General features: G+C 46.3%; 1 long non-coding RNA gene across 1 annotated transcript; it reads right to left on the bottom strand.

The window, feature by feature from the left end:
* Positions 1 to 4,722: 4,722 nt before the first annotated feature.
* LOC128768699 (uncharacterized) lies at positions 4,723 to 6,302 on the bottom strand. The gene is made up of 5 exons (XR_008416265.1): positions 6,177 to 6,302; positions 5,751 to 5,990; positions 5,529 to 5,600; positions 4,883 to 4,986; positions 4,723 to 4,814 (listed from the first exon to the last, which is right to left on the bottom strand). It is a non-coding gene; the product is annotated as an uncharacterized LOC128768699 (long non-coding RNA).
* Between the last annotated feature and the right edge of the window lie 753 nt (positions 6,303 to 7,055).

Raw genomic sequence — 7,055 nt, 5'->3', positions numbered from 1 at the left:
GGCTGGCGGAGGAGGGAACCGGGGAGAACTGGCTCCCTTGGACAGGACTCTGGTTTCATCCAAACCTCCAGGACAATTGGAACGCGGGGCCTCCTGGTGTGAAGCAGCAGGAGAGACCGCAGTTTCTGGACACATCTGGAGGTTCTGGTTTGTCTTTGCTCCATCAGAAACTGTGAAGAGCATCCAGGAGGGGAGGAGATGTCCTGGCTGGGTTTTTAGGTGTTTCCCTGCTAGTAGAGGGCTTCCAGTATGGTGGGGTCTTGTTCGCTTGTGAGGGAAGGAGAAACTGCAGCTAAGCTCTTGATCTACCCGTCGATCCATGTCCCAACTAGAAGCCTCTTTCTAACTGTACATTGACACGTGACTTGGTGACGCTTCATTTGCTTCACACTGACTTGGGAGGCCTCCCTTACCTCTGAAGTCGCGCGACAAGAAGTTGGTCTTTCTGATGGGGGCAGGTCTATAGTTAGTGTAGCGGATGGGAGAGGCTGAAAATTTTGGGTGCTGCCTTCAGAGTCACTTGGTGAGGTGTGACTTTCAGCACCTCTGAACTCCAGCTCAGATTCTACAACTACAGTGTTCTATATGACATTGTTAGAAACATGTCAGGCGAATCGCGTTGAAGCTGCGAGCCCGAACGTCGCTTTTGTGTCACGTTTGGCGTGAAAGCACAGTGAGGCTACATCCACACTGAAATGATCCAATCGTTTCCCTGCTGGTTTAAAAATGTGTGTGTAAAATGTGTGTAATAATGAATTTTTTATTTTATTTTATTTTATTTTATTCCAAAGCACTTTCCTCATTGGTATAATAATAATAATAAAGTTGATTCAGATTCATTTCAGGCATCGCCACTGAAAAACGTAATGCACAGGCCAGGCCTGTATGTGGCGCTGCTCTCGGAGAGACATCACGTCGGGTGCACGTTCAGATGACTAAATCGACAAGTACATGGGAGAGTGACTGGAGTTGCGTAAAGACGGAGACCCAGAACCAGACTTAAAAAAAATCGATTCACTCTCAGACCCGTTTGAAAAGCGCCACATAAGCCGCCTGGATCTGGAACAAGTTTTCGAGCCACTTCCAAACAATATAGAAGTTGAAAATTTAAAAGGAATTTCTGCTGTGTGCTGTTGTACATCCAGCTATGTGAGACAGTTACCTACATAAGATCTGAAATCTTATCTGCAAAAACTCACACTGATGGATGAAACACAGATCGTTGACCGGCAACACTGTGTGTTCATGACTGAAAGGTTATGAAACCACATCTGACAGACTCCGTCAGGATGGGCCCAGTCCTCCATATGAGGCAGTGGCTCCTGGACGCCTCCCAGGTGAGCTGCTCCAGACGTGTCCTGCTGGAGGGAGGCCTCCAAAGCAGTGGCTCTCGACCTTGTTGGAAGTACTGAACCCCACCACTTTCATATGTGCATTCACCGAACCCTTATATATAATAAGATTTTTTTTTCAAATTCAAGACATAGGTGTATGTTTTTTTTTACTGGTGCACAACATGAACTGCTTTGAGAGACCAGTTCAGATATGCGTGGCATCACCTCAGCAAGTCCACTGAACCCCTAGGGTTCGATCAGACCCGGGTTAAGAACCACTGCTCCAAACCAGGGACACACTGAAGCGTTTTAGGTCCCTCACTTGAAGGTGTAACCCAGGGAGCGCAGGAGAAGGAAAATAGAAGTGTGGATAGATGTTCAAGTCAACAACAATAAGTCAGGTTGAGGCCAGTTGGGGCAGCCAGCCAGTGCCCACGACCTCAGCGCTGGCAGGAGCCGGCCATGCTGTTTTCCTAATCCACAACCTTGTGGAATATACATTACCGTGACATGAACTAGCGATTGCACCTTTAACGGCGTGGTTTGTGAGGATTACAGCGTGAGGCCGGCGTGTGCCAGACCCTCGGTCACACCGCGCTGCACGTGTTGATTAGCGCCTGCGACTGAGGCCCTGTGTCTTTCACTGTACCCCTGAGGCTCCTGCCTTGTTTTCATTTTATCGTTCATCTGGGAAAATTGGCTCAGCGGTAATAAATGGAAAGAAAAAAAACGCCTTCATTCCTCCGCGGCTGTGCTACTGTTTTGGGTGTGAGAGTGCGACGTGTCACCTCGGCAGAGTGGGCGCACCAGGTGACACGCTCTCAGGATATAAGGTATATTTTCCGACCGCACATCACACGTTATTAAGGGCGTCCAGGGGGGGAATTATGGCCGGTTTTTTAATGTTTCATAAAGAGGTGCGGGGCGGCTCTGGGACCCGCTTCCTTTGGCGACCTCGGGTTTCAAAGCTGGCCGTCCGATCAGAGCACAGGAGGCTTGTGAGTCTTGGCCGCGACGCGCCTCCACAGCTTTTGAGGAACCAGATCAACCTGCGTGGTAGTAAAATAAACACACCTCCACACATGAACCGCATGAATGAACGTTTCATCACCGCTCGGCAACATTTCCGTGACTCCCACTGGCTGCGCTCCGTGACGCGGTGCATGTATGAATGATGGCTCCAGAGGTGAGCAGGAAGAAAGACTTACAGCAGCTGCACCTGGGATTCTCTTCCCTCAATCCAATTACTGTCCAGCTAGTAAAATAAATGGGCTTGACCTCCTCAGAGCGGGGCCGGGTTTTTCAGGACAGAGGAGGGGCGTGGGGTCACGTTAAAACAGCAAAAGCCAGGGAGGGGTCAGGCCAGTGTTTGTATACAGGGATCCCCGGGCAGCTGAGTAAAAAGAGCTTTATTATTTAGGCTTCTGCCAAGCAGGAATCATGGTGGAAAATACACAGGACGCCCGGCGCCAGGTCCCTTTGCTTTCGGAAAATTCGCCCCAGAAGTGTTGGAGCTCGTGGCCTGGATTTAATCACCCGCTGGGGCGTTTGTCCGCAGAAGCGCAGCGCCTCTCGATCTGAAAGAGGAAGCTTGGATTGTTAAGTTTAATTCATCGAGGGAGGGGGGAACAGCTAGCAGCGCTAATGACTACGGTGCAAAGTCGTAATGTTCAATTCCCTCCGGTTCTCAGTCCATGCCGTGTTGTATAGTTCCCGTGGTCTGTCTGTTAGCAACGGTTAGCAGTGTCGCCATCTTGTCGCATAGCTTCAGACGCATTCAGCTATGAATTCAGAGCATGATTTTATCGGACATTTACGGGTGTGTCACCCTCAGGTTGCTGGAAAAGGGGCCGCGTTGCAGCTACCTTGCTAGCAAACAACTTGCAGTTTTTCTAAGATGCTAACTCAGGGGTGGCCAACCAGTCGGAGGCTAAGAACCACATTCTTTTACTGAATTGCAGCAAAGTGTCATCCTACGACTATGTACAAACAAGGCAGTAGGGCTCACCTGAACAGCTGGTCACGTGATTTTGCGGCAGCATAGCGGTTAAAGCACATCCCTGTGTGTCACAAGGTTGTCGGTTCGCATCTGGCATATCTTTCTTGTGCATTTTTTTTTTAATTCATACATCTTACCGCGATCCTCTTTGAAAGATGAAGCAGTGTAGATAGAAATGTGTGTGCAATTTATTTTATTCATATACTTTTTACGTGGCTCATGCCACCAATAATGTCGCGCCGGTGTGTGTGTGTGTGGGAGCAATGCTGCAGACTGGAGCGGAAATAAGTCATGTTGTGTTGATCGTGGATCTGATGGTGATCCAAGTCTGAAGACCACGAGTCTCATCAGAATTGAATGCAGGGGGCACGTATTGTTTATGTTCCAAAGGTAAAACGCGATTCAAAGTCTTCTAACCATATTTTGAATTTTTGCCGGAATAGCTCTTACTTTTTCGACTTATTTCCTGTATAAACGATCATCTCAACTTGACCAAAATCCCAGCCAGTTCAGCGGCTCATTTGGTGAAGAGCTGCATGAAACTGGGCAAAGAGCCGCATGTGGCTCACGAGCCGCCTATGCTAACTGCAGTCTTACTTGGTGCGGCCGATTATCGGTAATGTAGGGAGACTTCCAGTGACTAATTTAAGCATGTAAAGTATATTTTTTTCTTATTGCTATCATATGAGCATCTTGTTCTTGGTTCTGCCGAAAGCCGACATCAGCGAAAAGAGAATTTTAAAACAGGCTTTTGTTTTTACCAGCCAAGTCAGAATCAAGTGGAAGGTCTAAACAGCAGAGTCAGCGATTCCTGACGTTTTCAGTGTGACCGGGTAACGATAACCCGGGGCGACCTCTGACTCCACCTCAGCTCTGTCTCTGGTAAAGCTCAGGGATTATCTGGTGAGTCGGATTTCGCTGCGGTGAGGAACATTGAGAGTGGCGTGCAGGACTCTCTGCTCTGTGTCACGGCGGATCTGTCACCGCTCACATTTACTCGGAGAACAATCCGATGGTGGAGCACTTACCGCCGCGCGCGGAGGATCTGGCCGCCTCACATCACCTCGTAAACGTCAATACAACCACCAATTAATTTGGGGAAAGCAGTCAGAGAATGGATGAATGGCACCGAGCCAGATGGGTTATGATTGTTTGTTTGGTGCCAAGAAAGGCATCAGACCCAGTGACAGTTATTACCACTCACTGCATCCATAAACACGGAAAAACACAGAGTAACTCCTGCAAAAGCCATTTTATGAGTAGGAAGTTTTACTGCGCCGGATTCACTCGCTCTGAGTCTTCGGACTGCGATAATGGGTGGTGTCTCCATTGCATCTTCTCAGGAGTCACTCGGGTGGAAGTGTCCGGCGGCTGGGGACACGTGTGTGTGTGTAGGTGCCCGGGAAGGTCTGACACGACTAGAGACTGTCAGCTGCTCCTCACTTCTTCGTCTTCATAGAGAGAGTTCGATGTTCCATTAACTGGCAGAAACATGTAATGATTAACCGACAGAGCCTGGAATTCCACTTCAAATTCAGTGCCAACTCACCGTCTTTTCATTCGACCTTAAAGACGTCTCTCAACTCAAGAACCCTCGGCGGTTCCTCAGGGGACCAAAGCTGAGTAAGAGCTCTCACGGCAGTTCAGGAATGTCTTCAGAAAACAAAGAAGTCACATCCATCAAAATGAGTAGACTTGACCTGTCAGTCAGTCATGGACGATGGGTCAAAGAGTGGCTCCAAATTGTGTTCACGTTTTTAAACCCACGTTCTAATTCTGAAAATACTTCCATCTACAATTTCTGAGGGATTTCAGTTTTTTGATTTGACAATTATTTCCACTCACTTTTTTGTTTGTTCATTTTTTTTCTTTCCCCAAAGACGTGACCATTTTAAATCATTTATGTTTATTTTACACTTCCCCCACTATTTATTATTCCTGCTTTTGTGCCTTTTAAAAATGTCTTTTGAAAGTACATTAAATGCACTTTCAGTGGCATTTTGTGTCTCTTTTTCTCCAAGAGTTCTGACCTAAATGGTTTGGAGTGGAAATGTTTCACCTGAGTCTAAGACCATCATACGTGTCCATAGCTGAGAATCACCCTGCTGTGAGAGAGAATAGCGAGTGGAATTGTTTTGCTGAAAACATCGACTGAAAGATTCTTTTTGATGGAGCTATAAATCGTCTACATCTACCGGAGAGTTTGGCGATCGATGACGGAAAACCTTCCCTCTTCTCCAGGTCTGTCTGGGGTTGACTCCAGCTCACTGTTTGAGATAAAGGAGATGAATGAGTTAAAAGTCTGGGAGCGAGTTCCTGGGTCCCGCAAGACCAATTCTTATTTAATCAGCGACTGATGTGAGGTTTAATACGCTTTCATATTCCAGCAGGAACCTGTATCGCTGGGAAAGTCATACCTGCGAGTGACCTCGATCACATCTGAGAGTCGAGATGTTGAAGGAGCTGAAACACCTTCCAGATGACCGACGTCGCTCTTGAATTTTTAATAGATGAGTTTAATATCGACCGTCGACATCATCGCTCCAGCGCTGGACGCCGACACCCGCCAGCACATGTGCTCAAAGAGAACCAGTGCGGAGACTCCTGAGATCCATCTGCTGTCACCTCCATGTCCACTTTGATCCACAGAGCAGGTTCTGAGATCACAAGGAGCAGCGGAATTACAGGACGTCGGGCAGTTTTATGTTTTGCACTTTGTGATTCACCAAACAAACACAGCTGCCGTCGGGGTGTTCGGGCAGCAGTCCAGACTCACTTCCATCCAACTTGTAGGATTCCCTGTCAAACGTGTGTAAACACCTGAATTCACTTCCTGAACTCACTTGTTGCATGAAGGTGAATTCCACATTGGCATTGAAGCTTGGTCTTCTGGACCCAGTGGAAGATTCAAGGAGGTGAACATGAGAATAACTCACTTCCTGTCAAGACGGAGGTGGTGGAAAAATCACTTCAGGCCATATTAAAACACATTATTGTGTGAATAACAGTCACTTGCTCCATCAGAGAAATACTTAAATACATCCTTGATATACAGAAAATCATCATGAATTCTGAGCAAAGAATACTTTATTTCAGAAAATACATTTGCGTTAGACTCTAAATTAATATTCAATAATGTCAAATAATTTGTCTGTATTTTAAATTAAACAAAACAACTGGAAAAAAAGAGAAAATAATGCAAAACGTCTCATTGTCTCACAGTTTAAATGTTAATTTAAGCAAAGTTTTATGAATTAAATTTTAAAATGTATTTCCTTGGTGTGTTTTATTAGGCCACAGAGCAAGAAAACAAAGTTTTTCTAGAGTTTTAAAATATTATTTATTTGTAATTGCTGCCTGACTCACAGCAGACCAACCAGTGGAGTCACTGATTACTTTATCCCCTTCACCTGACTGAAGACGCCATTTTTGTCCACCAGTTCCCTGTTGTGGTTGCAGTTGTTTTGTTTGTTTTATAGGACTATCAAGAGAGTAAGTTTTTCTTCTGCCAAACGTCATCATCCAGGACTCACACTGAAGGCAAGTCTCAGTTGCGTATGTTAGCTGCTAACATGCTACGTCATGCTAATGCGACTCTCTGTGACCTCTAACTCTGCTTCTTTCCTGCTTTCACAGACTTTTTCTTTTATGTTTCACTTCCCCTTCACCTCTGTTTTCTCTACCTTAATCCTTTGATCTGTTGCGCAGCTCTTGACTGAAAA

Source organism: Synchiropus splendidus, chromosome 12, assembly GCF_027744825.2.
Source record: "Synchiropus splendidus isolate RoL2022-P1 chromosome 12, RoL_Sspl_1.0, whole genome shotgun sequence".
NCBI lineage: Eukaryota > Metazoa > Chordata > Actinopteri > Syngnathiformes > Callionymidae > Synchiropus > Synchiropus splendidus.
The sequence above is the reverse complement of the archived record's forward strand: the minus strand, read 5'-3'. Positions and strand labels throughout refer to the sequence as shown.